The following is a 13,576-nucleotide window of genomic DNA, read 5'->3' as shown; positions in this document are numbered from 1 at the left end:
GTAACTATTAAAAAAGCAGCTCTAATATTCTAGAGACATACAAAAATTTTGACAAATGAAATTATATGATGTTTAATATTTGATTTAAAAAATTGGAGATGTGGAAAATGGGTGAAAATCAGATGAAGCAAATTTGACCACGAATTGGTGACAGCTGGTTGGTGGTATATGAAGGGACATTTTAATATTCCATCCACTTTTGTATATGCTTGAAGTGTTCCATAATAAAAAGTTAAAATAATAATAATGGTAAGTAGATATGCCGATCTTGAAAATAGCAGAGTGCACACATGGCACACAGAAAAAACAAACCTATCTTGTCTTTTTCCCTAGGTCTGCACTCAGGAATTTTAAAGTTCATCTTTCTCCAGAAACAAAATCTTTATTTTTTATATGCCATATTTGCTCAGAGCTGTTCAGACTTTTCTCATGAGACACCAATCATAGCATCTCATTTATTGCTTGTTATTTTTGTCTGTTATTCATGGAGCTTGTCAGCCTTTTATTGTGTTTATTACAATAGAGCAAACCTTTTCCCTGGGACCATCTGGAGTTCTCCTCCTTAATGATATTTCTTTCAACACCTACTAGCTCTGAGGTAGTTGTGAGCATGCTCATAGGCTAAAATAGGCATCTATTTCATGGCCATGTTCTGTCAAATTCATTTATTTGAACATTGTGAGATCAATTTGTTATGGACTTTTGGTTAGATCAGTGTGTTTTAATTGGCACTAGACATGAGCTGGGTATTAAATGTTCTCTTGGCATCCCTAATTGCAATACAACTATTGCCCTATTCTGGTAAACACCTGCTTTAGAGCAGTCATTCTGTACAAACTTCAAACACATCTGCCAAGTGTTTCTAATAGACAACACAAGTCACTAGGCTAGAAATGACAGTCATTTAAAGTCCTCTGTAATTATGGATCCTCCAAGAATTTAAAAGAAAAAGTTGACATTTTGGGGAATAACTTGGAATCATTATACAGTCGATTTTGAATATGAGCTCAGTTCTACTAGGCCAAGTGGACTGGTGAGCAGGAAAAAGAATTAACTTCTAAAAAATGAAGAAGATAGTGCCATAATTCATTAAGTTTTTAACCAAGATTAGTGATAAGTTTTTCCTTAGGTTTCATAATGAATTTGATTCTTTAACAGCAATAATTGTCTTCAATTTTTCTATATTAAAAGCATTTTTTTCTTCAAGATAACTCACCTTCAGGATCCAAAAAAAGTCAGAAAATTAGATTTTCAGTTACATCAAACCACAAACTTTATCATTGTCCAATAATGTAAAGTGCACATTTCCTTGCAATTAATTTCCTTAATAATTTTGCCTTAGGGTCTTCCTCTATGATGATCTTGGCAATTCTGATCATAGCTAAGGCTATCAAAATATTTACAGTGAGTTGCTAAGTCCAAGCAGGCAACATTATAGTTCATTCTCTGAAGTGCAAAGAATACATTAAGAATCGTGCTCCTTGCAGTTGTGCAAAATAGTAGCACTGATATTTAAACTATATAGAAGCAAATACCTATGCCAAAATGGAACAAGTTATCTTTGCACGTTCCACAAACATCTCTGAAATATTCCTTAACACCTCACCTTCTCTAAAAATGAAACCTTTTCAAACTTCACAGCATGTTTTCTCTTTGATTAAAAGCATAGATTTTCACAACAAACTTCATTAAAGGTAAAATGTTTCTGTAACCAAATAAGAGACTGTGATATTTATATTACAGAGATTTTTATTTAAAAGTAATTGTTGACTTACTTCCAAGCCTATGGGGAAAATAAAGTAGAAATTTAAATGGCAGGCTTGAGAGAAGAAGTCAAATGTAGCCACAAGGCAAATGGAACATGCAGTTTAAAAGCTTTGTTGATGAAAAGCGTCAAACTCTATAAAATATTTAAGGAGATTTATTCTGAACCAAATATGAATGGCCATGGCCTGTGACAGAGTTCTCAGGAGGTCCTGAGAACATGTCCCAAAGGTGGTCAGGGTACAGGTTGGTTTTACATATTTTAGGGAGGCATGAGGTATCAATCAAATACATTTGAGAAATACATTGGTTTCGTTTGGAAAGGTGGGACAACTCAAAGTGGGGGCTTCCAGGCTATAGGCAAATTTAAATATTTTCTTGTTGACAATTGGTTGAGTTTATCTGAAGACGTGGAATCAAAGGCAATGTTCAGGTTAAGATAAAGGATTGTGGAGACCAAATGTTATTGTGCAGAGGAAACTCTCAGATGGCAGACTTCAGAGAGAGCAGGTTGAAAAATGTTTCTTATTGGACTTTAAAGGGTGACTGGCTCTTAGTTGAATTATCTCTCGGATCTGTAAAGGAAGAAAGGAAAACAAAGGGGAAAGAGGATTCTCTATAGAATGTGGTTTTTTCCCACAAGAAACTTTGCAGAGCAATTTCAAGGTATGTCAAGGAAATGCATTTTGGGATAACACATTTTGAATTTTTCCCTTGTTTTGCCAGAGTCAGATTGGAAAGTAAGTCACGATATACAAGGTTAAATAAAACCCATCTGATGAGAATTTATGGTTTGTAGGGCATGACACCCCAGACTCCTTAGAAAGCAGTTTGGACGAGATAAAAAAAAATCAGACTTAGTCCTCAGTGCCCCCGGATAGCCAAAAAGCATTCCATAGAATGCATGTGCAGGCCAACAATAGCAGCAGGTCCCTCGGCGCTGGGAAGGCTCATTTCTAGGGTTGTCTGATTTGGCCATCTGGAAAGGTCCCATAGTGCTAGGAAGGCTTGTCCCTCAAGTCCTCTGATTTGATGGTAATAGTTGTAAATATTAGTTATTTGGATAATGGGGAAAGGACATGGACTGACCTGATGTAATAGCCAATTGTTTAAGGGTGAAATGGAGTCAGGCCTAGGGTTAAATCTAAAAAAAAAAAAAATCCTGGATCAGATCTATTTTCTGGGCTATCATCCTCCAGATCTTTAATTGTGCCTTTCATGCTGCTGTATCTGGCATAATATTTACAAGAAAATATCTGTTAATATAATAACAGATATCATAAAGATAGTGAAGATTTTGCTGTCCGAGGTTTCAGGTAGAATCAGAGGGCAGTAAACAACTCAATCAGCCAGGAAATAAAAACTCCACATGCATCATCATATTCTTTGTTTAGACTTACAATGTGTTTACTCTCCTTATTAGGAGTTATTTGAACCCTATGATAAATCTGATTTGAAAATGGTGGGACTAACATTAAATTGGATTTTAATAAATTTAATCTCTCTTATGGCCAATTTGTCACTATAGGTGTAGCACCCTGAGGGGGTATAAATTAAATGTGAGAAATGTCTGGTCCTTGATGTCTAAATTGTTATGGACTTGTTAACAGTAGACAAATCTATTTTTCCCATCACTTTTGTATTGCACCATATACTGGTACTTGGGAGAGAAAAGGTTTTGTCACAGGAGAAGTCATATCTTTCTACAGTGTCATTTTTCCTTAGCTGGACTTCCTGTGGCTGAGGGTCGTAAGAGTCAAAAGACTTATAGCCAATTAATTGTTCTGGGCCAGATAGGAATGGATGTGGACAGGTATTTGTTACTTCTTAAAATTATTATTTTAAGTAAAAAGGCTGACAGAAAAACCAAAAGGAAAAGTTACAAGACTGACTTATTTTTAACTTGTATGTGTTGAGCTGCTGTGAGCTTGGTTTTTGTTACAGACTTACAGCAATTAGCTATACACAGCATAAGCATTGTTCTGAAAAATTAAAACAAATATAAAGATAGATTTATCGTCACAACTCAAAGTTGGAGTATTATATCCAGGAGGCTTTGTTACAAGGTATTTTATCCTGTTAGTAAATATTTTCCTTTAATTTTATAGTAAACAGATAATTCGTATGCTTAGGGTGGATGCAAAAGTGACACATAATCGTTTAGAAGGCAACTAAACTTGTTTTACCAGCTGTGTAAGAATTTTTTGTACCCCCTTCTTGATTTGGAGGGCTTGATCTTGTCCTAATTTTGTCCCCCAAAACTGGCCTTTACAATCTTACACGCCCACCTCTTCTGCAATAGTCCCTGGGCCAAGAGCGAGGCAGCTTGTACAGTTTTAGCGGCAGAGCATTAGCGGTGAAACAGAGCAGGCCAGTGAGATGCCAAATGATGGAGATTCATATCTCTAGTCTTTAGAATACTATGATTTTGGTTTCCTTGGAAGTAAAACAAAAAGAGATAAATAACATTTATAGTTTGACAGTTTTAAGAGTACTTCATATGTCATAACAGAAAAGTAACCTATTCTGTTAGGGCACGAACTAAAAATACGAAGAAAAATTATAATCTGGTACTTTTCTAGGGAATTATTGTAGCCAAGAAATAATGCTTTAATCTGCATTCAAAAAGTTAGGGCTGAAATCTAGTAGTAAGTGTTACGTTTTACCCTTGAAATATTTTTTTTAGCCGCCTCTTTTATTAAAGAGAATATTATAGCATGGCCAATTTGTGTTCAAGGTTAGTTTTAGGCTTATTATGCTTGTCTGATTATTTGCATAACATGCAGCAAGAAAGTGACTGGTCATATAGTCTCCTTTTAAAGTTGGTTTTGCCGAAACTTTGCCTCAAAATAGGCTATTGTAGTTCCAGTCTTGGTAAAATAACCAATGTCTCCAATTTTTTTTTTTTTAACTATTATTGAACTTATTCAGGCAACTACATTGCCATAAAATTATAATCTGGATTTTGGAAGACTCAGAAAGGTAAATTTGTCTACAAAAACATACTGTACACAAATAACTTAAAAGAGAAAGATTTTCTTTACCCTAATTTAACCAAAGCAGCAGCTTTTAAAACAATAATGTTTGTTTACCTTGGAAATGCCATTTACTGTAGAATTTAGCAGCTGCTCACAATTAGTCCTAGAAATGAGGCTCTCTGCCTATTAGGTAGCAAGATTTTATGTAAGCCATCTTTTTTATCATGGAACTTTTTGGGAAGCATTGTTTCCATTAGTATAGGGGTAGTTTCAATTAATATTCCATAGCAAGACAGTAAATGCCCCATCAAGTAGAACTTCTCTAGCTCAGTCGTTACTGAAAAGTACTCACAGTTTTTGCCATCAGCCCAGATAAATGCTCCATACAAAAGTTACACAGTAGAGGATTTACATGAGCAGATTCACATGTCTTCAGTTTTATGGTACTAGAAAGGGGAAAACATTCCCCTGTTAGATATAGTACCCATTTTCATAAGACATTTAGGTAAAGGGGGTTACAACTACCTGACATAAAGCTTGTTTAAACATCTTACGTTTTATAAATGTATTAACCTGTATGTTTTCATGTTCTTCCCAGGAAGCCTTTTTTACCCCCAGACCATTTTAGCTTTTCTGGTGAAAAGGGTTTGGGTTCCCAGGAGGGAGTTGCAGCTGTAAGACCTGTGAGGGACAGCAGATCTGATAAGGCTTCTTAAACAGACTTATGATTCTGTGGGGCACCATGTAAAAGGTGCTCCCTTAACCCCCAAATTTACCATGGCAGAGGTAATAGACATTATTTGGTGGGAGTGTTCCTGGACCAAACCGAGGGTTGGGCTGCTATTCTCGTGGCCCAACAACGAGATGCAGATGAACTGGGGAGGAAGAGAGTTTTTATTTTCTGCAACTGGTTACAGGGAGAAGGCCTGGAAATTATCACCAGACCAACTCAAAATTACAAAGGTTTCCAGGTCTTATATACCTTCTAAGCGATATGTCTATGTGTAAGTGTGCATTCAGTTAAAGACATAAGTGCTTAACTTCTTTTAATCTATAATTAAGGTCTGAGTCCTAAAGACCTTCTTCTGGAGCCTCAGTAAATTTACTTCATCTAAATGGGTCTAGTTGCGGGGGTGATTACCCTTATCTCATCTCCTGCTAAATCATAAAGGTTTTGGGGAGTTCCTTTAGACCCCACTAAACTTGTTTGTGGAGGCCTGGGGAGTTTGTTCAGACCCGTAATAAAACTTGTTTAATCCTAAAAGAGTCCTGTTAAAAATTCCATTGTTATTTTGTCATACTTAAAGCCCCAGGAAAAGCCTAAGCAAAACTCTTGGTGGGCTCTGTGTTATATTCCAGCCTTTATATAAGGACACTGGCTCAATTTAGCTTTTAATGTTTAACCTAGCTACTCAGTCAGTGCTGGGACAGTTGTAAAGGAGGGCTGTGTTAATGAGGCCTGGCCTGCCACAGGAGGATATCATCAAGTTATCATAAAGCTGGTCCAACATGGCTTGCACATGAAACATATTAACTGCATCCTCTGTGGTACTTCACTTGGTATTTTACAGGGAGAGTTGGGCAGTCCCTTCTCAGGGCAAACAGGCTTTATAATGGCATTATCTGGCCCACCAGGTTGATTGCTTTCTCAGGAATAACCCCCCGTGCATTTGTATGACATGTACTCAGTGACTGTTTAGTAATGAGCTGTGGGTACTGCATTAATTCAAACAAGCTCTTAAATTCTGTAGTATTTAGAATTAAGAATTTTATTTTTATGATCTGCTATAGTAAAGAATTTTCTTTAAAGAAACTGAATGATACCAACTTACAAAATGGAACAATTCCTTTACATTACACTCTTTGGTTTTAAATAGTTACTTGGTTTTACCCTTCCCCCATATCGACTATTTTCTTGGTGACCACAGGGCTCAGAGTTAACTTTTGTTGCCCTAGCTTTCTTTTTTAAATAAAAACCCATTTAGTTTTATCTGTATAATTTCCTCCATTATAAAGCAATTCTTAAATGGGTTCTTAACCAAAAACCTCACATTTTTTGGAAAATTAACATTATGATTTATAAAATTTTAACAAAAGCATATTTTATGCTTCTACTATTTTAACTTTTAGTAACCCAAATTTCCAGTGGGGAAAAAAACTGAGGGTTTAAACATGACGTTAAAAATGTTAAATTACTGGAGAGTTTTGAGATTAAATTTACCAAATTAATTTTTACCAAAGATTACTAAGTTTATATAAATGAAAAGGCATCTGAGCTAACTTTTACCAATCTGATAAGCACTTACATTTTTTAAGTTACTTGATTAGAGCTCTTCTATGTAGTTTGGTAGTGAAATATCACTTCTATATTACACATATAAAAATAGAGATATAACAGGCATGCAAAATAAAAACCATGTTCAAAAAAATACTTGCTTTGCCTGTTTTCAAAAGCAATTTTTCTCCCTTACTTTAGATAATGAGTAAAAGTTACAGAAGCCAACAAAAAGTGAAGGAGAGAGCCAGAATTCAAGGCCTTTTCAAAAGAGAAAGAGTTGCACTTTTAAGATACCAATCTGAAGAATGTTAAAGGAAACAGATTATAGAATTTAAAAATTCTAAAACTTCTTGCATTAAAAATAAGTCAATATTTGTAATAAAATCTTGTTTTAACCAATTATTTAGTTTTGTATTAGTGCATTTTTTAATATGAAAGACCCATCTCTAGAAAGACTATTATGATTTCCTTTAATCACAGCCAACTGAATTATGTAACCCCTTTGAATATTCCTTCTTACTAACCTTATTGTGATTTACATAGAACATTTACAATGGTTAGACTGTTTTACCCTAAATATCTCTCTTTCTTGAACAACCCAGTTATTTTATTTTAGGGCAAAAATTCACCGCACATGATTCTTTCCTATATAAAATTACTTTCCTTTTACCTTCTTCACCAAAAATACCTCTTTATATAGTTAACTTTCTTTACAGCTCTTATTGCCTTCTTTACCTTGTTTTATATATAACCCTTAAATAAGCTTTGAATTAGACAAACACATTTTACCTTTAATAAGAACATTTAAAAACAAAAGTTTTTCTATAATTCTTATATTGCAAATTGTTCAGATACTTATCAATTAATAACTTTAGATCCTAAATTATGAGAAGTTTGCTTACAAAGATTTATTGTATTACATTTTCCTGATTAATTTAGTAGTTTACCTAGATTATTTACAGAAAAACTGTGAGAGTCAATATTTAGTTACTTTCCTAATTATCATTTTTATAGCTGTGAATTTCAGGTACTTAAGTAATAAAACATATGATTAAATTTAAGAGTATTTATACCAATAACTCAGTGTTTAAGCTGTTTTCATTTAAGACAACAATATTTCATAAGCACATACAAGCAAAGATTATTCTGTCTTGGGCTGGGTTTTATTGTTTATAACCCTTATTGCAAATCTTATAGTATTCTGTAGGAATAAACATGAAACTACATGATCAATGGATGCAAACAAAATGCTAACAATTCTAAAGATATTGCTGATATTATTTTACCAATAATTTTAAAGCTGGCTTATTTGATAAATGTTTTAGTTAAGTCATGTAAACTTGAAAAAGCATTTGACATCTGATTTTAAACACTTTAAGTACCTGATTTTAAATACTTTTGTATATTTTTTAGCCAATTAATTAGAGCTCTTTATATATTTTTAGTAGTGAAAATATTGTGTACACACACATAAATATATAGATGTATTAGGCATGATGATAGAAGCACACTGCGTAGAATCATAAAGACCTCCTTTTTTTCCATTTTTAAAAATCTTACCCTAGGCAGTTGTTAGCTATATAGCCTTAAATTTGCATGTTACAGGCAACTCAGGTGACAATCAGATAGCAAATTTACATCATAGGGTAAGAAGAGAAAGTCCTGTGTGCTAGAGGGAAATTAAAGTAGATTTAATTGCCAATTAAACATAAAATTATACATCTATTATAAAGGCCTTTAAATATACATACACACACACATACACACACAGAGTTCTCATAGCTATTAGTCAGTACTTTAGTCATGAGACAAATACAACTGCACCAGCTTGCAGAAAAAAAGCAAACAACAACAACAACAAAAACTCACTGTTAGATAACATTGGTTTTTATCTCAGTAGAAAAGTAACAGCATTGGGAGTTATACCTGATATAAATGATGAATTGATGGGTGCTGACGAGTTGATGGGTGCAGCACACCAACATGGCACAAGTATACATATGTAACAAACCTGCACGTTATGCACATGTACCCTAGAACTTAAAGTATAAAAAAAAAAAAAAAAAAAAATACCAGCTGAGCTAACCAGGAAAAAAAAAAAAAAAGAAAAGTAACAGTAGATGATAGCAGGCAGAAAAGAAAATAGAAACTAGGAACTCTAGTTTGCAGATTGACCTAAGGACTCATTTTCCTTAATGTAAATGTGCACAAAGATCATATTACTTCCATTTTACATCAACTCTGGCAAATAGAGGTAAAACCTCCATAAAACCTGTGGAGTGCTTGAAAGGGGACATTCTCCTGATTTTCTCCTTATTCTTACATTTGTTTCCCGCTTTTTTTTTTTCCTTAAAAGGAGTAGCTGAGCTGTAGCCTAGGGTTTTTGTGTGGTGGATCAATGCATGCTGTTTGTAGGCAGGACTCCACAGTGTGTCACTACTGAGTCGTTTCCACCCTCTTTCATGCCTCAGTTTCTCTCTCCAGAGGTCTATGAACTCTGAGAGGGCTCAGAATGCTGGGTGATCAGCCCTGATAGCCATTTCCTGGATGAGCCATTTTTAAATTAATTTTTGTTAAGGATTTCCCTGCAGGGCCACTGCATGTCTTGAGGGGTCAACCCCCCAGACATTCCCACGAGGCTCCCCAGTCACCCAGGGGTTCCTTTCAGCTGGGAGGAGCAAATGCCCTGAAAAACTCAGTCTCTCATTTATCTATGAAAACAACAGTTCAGTTCCTCATGTAAATATGCACAGACAAGCAGAATTAAGATAAATTTTAGGAGAAAAAGCATTAGAGAATTCCCTTTAGAATGCATCTCTGAACTAGAATTAGGATTCTTAAACAATAACTTTCTAGGAGAAAACCATCTCAGAGTAAATCAAGGACCGTCAACCAAAGGGAGGTCTGGGGCTCAGAAGGACTTACCAGTTCCACCGGAGGAGAAGCTAGAATTCGGTGGGACTTCAGTGGACCTCTGCAGGCACCTCAGCTCCGGTTTCTAGCAACTCCTTTGGGATCCTGAGTCTTCTCTGAGGTCCCACGTGTTTGGGCGCCAGATTATTGTTGACGTAAAGAATCATATTCCAAGCCAAATATGAGTGGCCATGGCCTGTGGCACAGCCCTTAGGAGGTCCTGAAAACATGTGCCTAAGGTGGTCAGGGTACAGCTTGGTTTTATGAATCTCAGGGAGGCATGAGACGTCAATCAAATACATTTAAGAAATACATTGGTTTTGTTCAGAAAGGCGGGACAACTCAAAGCGGAGGTTTCCAGGCTATAGGTAAATTTAAACATTTTCTAGTTGACAATTGATAAAGTTTATCTGAAGATCTGGAATCAAAGTACATGTTCAGGTCAAGAAAAAGGATTGTGGAGACCAAGTTTTATTGTACAGAGGAAGCTCTCAGATAGCAAATTTCAGAGAAAGCAGGTTGAGAAGTGTTTCCTTTTTTTTTTTTTTTTTGAGACAGAGTCTGGCTCTGTCGCCCAGGCTGGAGTGCAGTGGCCGAATTTCAGCTCACTGCAAGCTCCGCCTCCCGGGTTTACGCCATTCTCCTGCCTCAGCCTCCGGAGTAGCTGGGACTACAGGCGCCCGCCACCTCGCCCCGCTAGTTTTTTTTTTTTTTTTGTATTTTTTAGTAGAGACGGGGTTTCACCGTGTTAGCCAGGATGGTCTCGATCTCCTGACCTTGTGATCCGCCCGTCTCGGCCTCCCAAAGTGCTGGGATTACAGGCTTGAGCCACCGCACCCAGCCCAGAAGTGTTTCTTATCAGACTTAAAAGGATGTCTGGCTCTTCCTTGATTACCTCCTGAATCTGGAAAGGAAGGCAGGAAAACAAAGGGGAAAGGGAATTCTCTATAGAATATGGATTTTTCCCACAAGAGACTTTGGGGGGGCAATTTCAGGGTATAGCAAGGAAATATATTTTGGGGCAAAACATTTTGAATTTTTCCCTTGTTATGACAGAGTCAGATTGGAAAGTAAGTCACAATATACAGTGTTAAATAAAACCCATGTGATGAGAATTTATGGTTTGTAGGACATGACTCCCCAGACCCCTTAGAAAGAAATTTGGGTAAGATTAAAAAAAGAAAAAATCAGAGCTTAGTCCTCAGCTTCTGTGCTATATTGAATTCCAAAACTGTTATTTTTAAGAGGGTTCTAAAGTTGGCAATCAAAATTCTCTCATCCTTAAATTTAAACAATGAATTCAATGAAATGCTTTTAAAAATAAATATGCTTGAGTGGACTGTTTTGAATACTTTAGAGATAGATAACCTGATTACAAACATTAAGAAGAAACAAGAGGAATGCCTTTGGGATATGTTTTGAAAGCCAGGGCTTCACTCTCCTTTCTTATATTTCCTTAAGCTTCATCATGAGACACTATTTCAGATACTTCAAAAAGTCCATATTAGCCAATTAATGATTGCATTGTTCACATATTTGTGTATGTTTGTGTGTCTTCTGTTAGTGGATGTTCAACTTCATGGTAGTTGATTGATCCTATCTAAAACAAAAGTATTTTCAAAACATAATGTCTAGTGTGATGAATCTGACAGATCTGGCCATAACTGTAGAAAGAGATGGATATATATGTGTTTTCATTATTATAAGATAAGCAGAACTTCTTGTTGGTCAAATTCAGGAGAAAATTCATGTCTACTTACCATTGTACTTAATGGTGTCTGTGTATTCGCGAAAAACAAAATTTAAACAACTCTTAATATAGCAATCATGCCACTAAAGAGCTGCTCATCCAGATTCTCTGTAAACTTTGACTCTGAGTGTAAAACCAAAGCCAATGACTTTAATTTCTATAAAAGAGTACAGAATCCTAATTAATGTTTTCAGAATTAGTACAACTCTATCTTTCTCTCCCTCATCACAATTTACAATCAATCCCTCTGACCTTAACCTTCTTTAGAAAGATATTAACTTACCTGCCTTTCCTTTTACTTTCAGATTCAAACACAAAACATGGAATAATATGGCCTTTACATTTGGTTCCACATTTTTATCCAGGGCACTGAAACTATGGGAGAGTAGATTTCAGCACAATAAATGTAAGAACTTTCAACAGCATTATCGAAGATGGAACTGATTCCTATCATAGGTGGTGGATTCACTCTTAGTGGACAACCACTTGCCTGTACTGTTTCAGGTGTGAGATACATGTAAATGGAAACATAACAAAGTAGTTAATGGCATGGTCAGGCTTCCAAGGCTCAAATCACAACTCCTTTACTTACTAGCTGCATCAACTTAGACAAGTTAGTTTTCTGTACTTATCTTTATCATGCTTATATGTACAATATTATGTGAAGATCAAACTAGATACCATACATAAACTGGGAAATGATATAACTTGTTACTCAGAATAGGCCACTTCTGAGATTGAAGAAGGGGTTAATCATAACTATGTCAAGAAAATAGGTGTTCTATCCAGGGGATTCTACAGCCAAAAATGTAAAAGATGGCCTGACATAAATAAGGACTGACTAGGTGTTAGCTCTTAATATTGTTGTTGATGTTACTGTTGTTGTTTTAGTTGTTGTCAAAAAAGATGACTCTAAGGGTTTCTTCCAACATTGAGAGTCTAAGATTTGCTAATAAATAGCTGTTATTTGCCAGCCCTGGTGAATTCATTTTCAAACTACCCAGCTCAGGAGAAGTGAGAGAGCTAGAGGCAGATGGTAAATGTGAAGGAATATGTTTATTTCCAGAATCAATATGCTTTATCTTTGGCACACCAGCTAAGCATAAAATGGAGACTATCTCTGTCAAATCTGTGGAGGAGACCACTTTGTCAAATTGGCAACTTTCTTTCTTCCTATCAACTTTATATCATAAAAGACAAGTAAATTGTGTTGACGTTCTCTGTTGTGACATGCACTGACATGATTGATATGAAGTAACTTTCATGTTGCATAAGTGAAAAGAAAATAATGGTATCATGTAGCCAAATGGAGAGTGTCAGGCATAGAGGACCCCTGTGACCCAGAAACATTTTGTTCTTATTTCTCAAGTTAAGAAGAAAAACAATAAAGTCACAGTTTTGCAAGCTAGAGTGGTGCAGTAGAAGTGTGTTAATGCTTTCTACTATAGTGTTGTTAATAGAGTAATTTTTGAAAAAGGTAAAGTCGTGATTCTCACACAGGTATAAATTGAACATGTGTTAAAAATTTAATTCATTAATTAAATAAGGAGACCAGCAGATGTCAAATCAGTTGAAAGGAAAATCCAAAGAACAGGTATATATATGTAATATATGGAAAGAACAGGAACAGGTATATGTGTATATATATATAAATATATGGATATGTGTGTGTGTGTAAATAATACTGTGTGTGTGTGTATAAAGAATATTGAAATCAATGTGCAAATGGAAGACAAAGCTGGCTCCACAACTGGAGAAAAAAGTAAATTCAGCCTCTGACAAACAGAATTTACATGTTTATAGGCATGAATTATTTTGCATTGCTCTCAATTACTATTTTGCATTATCTATACATAACAATGTTGTTAGTCATAGAATCAGAATCAGATAACC

Source organism: Piliocolobus tephrosceles, chromosome 2 (assembly GCF_002776525.5).
Source record: "Piliocolobus tephrosceles isolate RC106 chromosome 2, ASM277652v3, whole genome shotgun sequence".
NCBI classification, from domain to species: domain Eukaryota; kingdom Metazoa; phylum Chordata; class Mammalia; order Primates; family Cercopithecidae; genus Piliocolobus; species Piliocolobus tephrosceles.
This window is presented reverse-complemented; position numbering follows the sequence as displayed.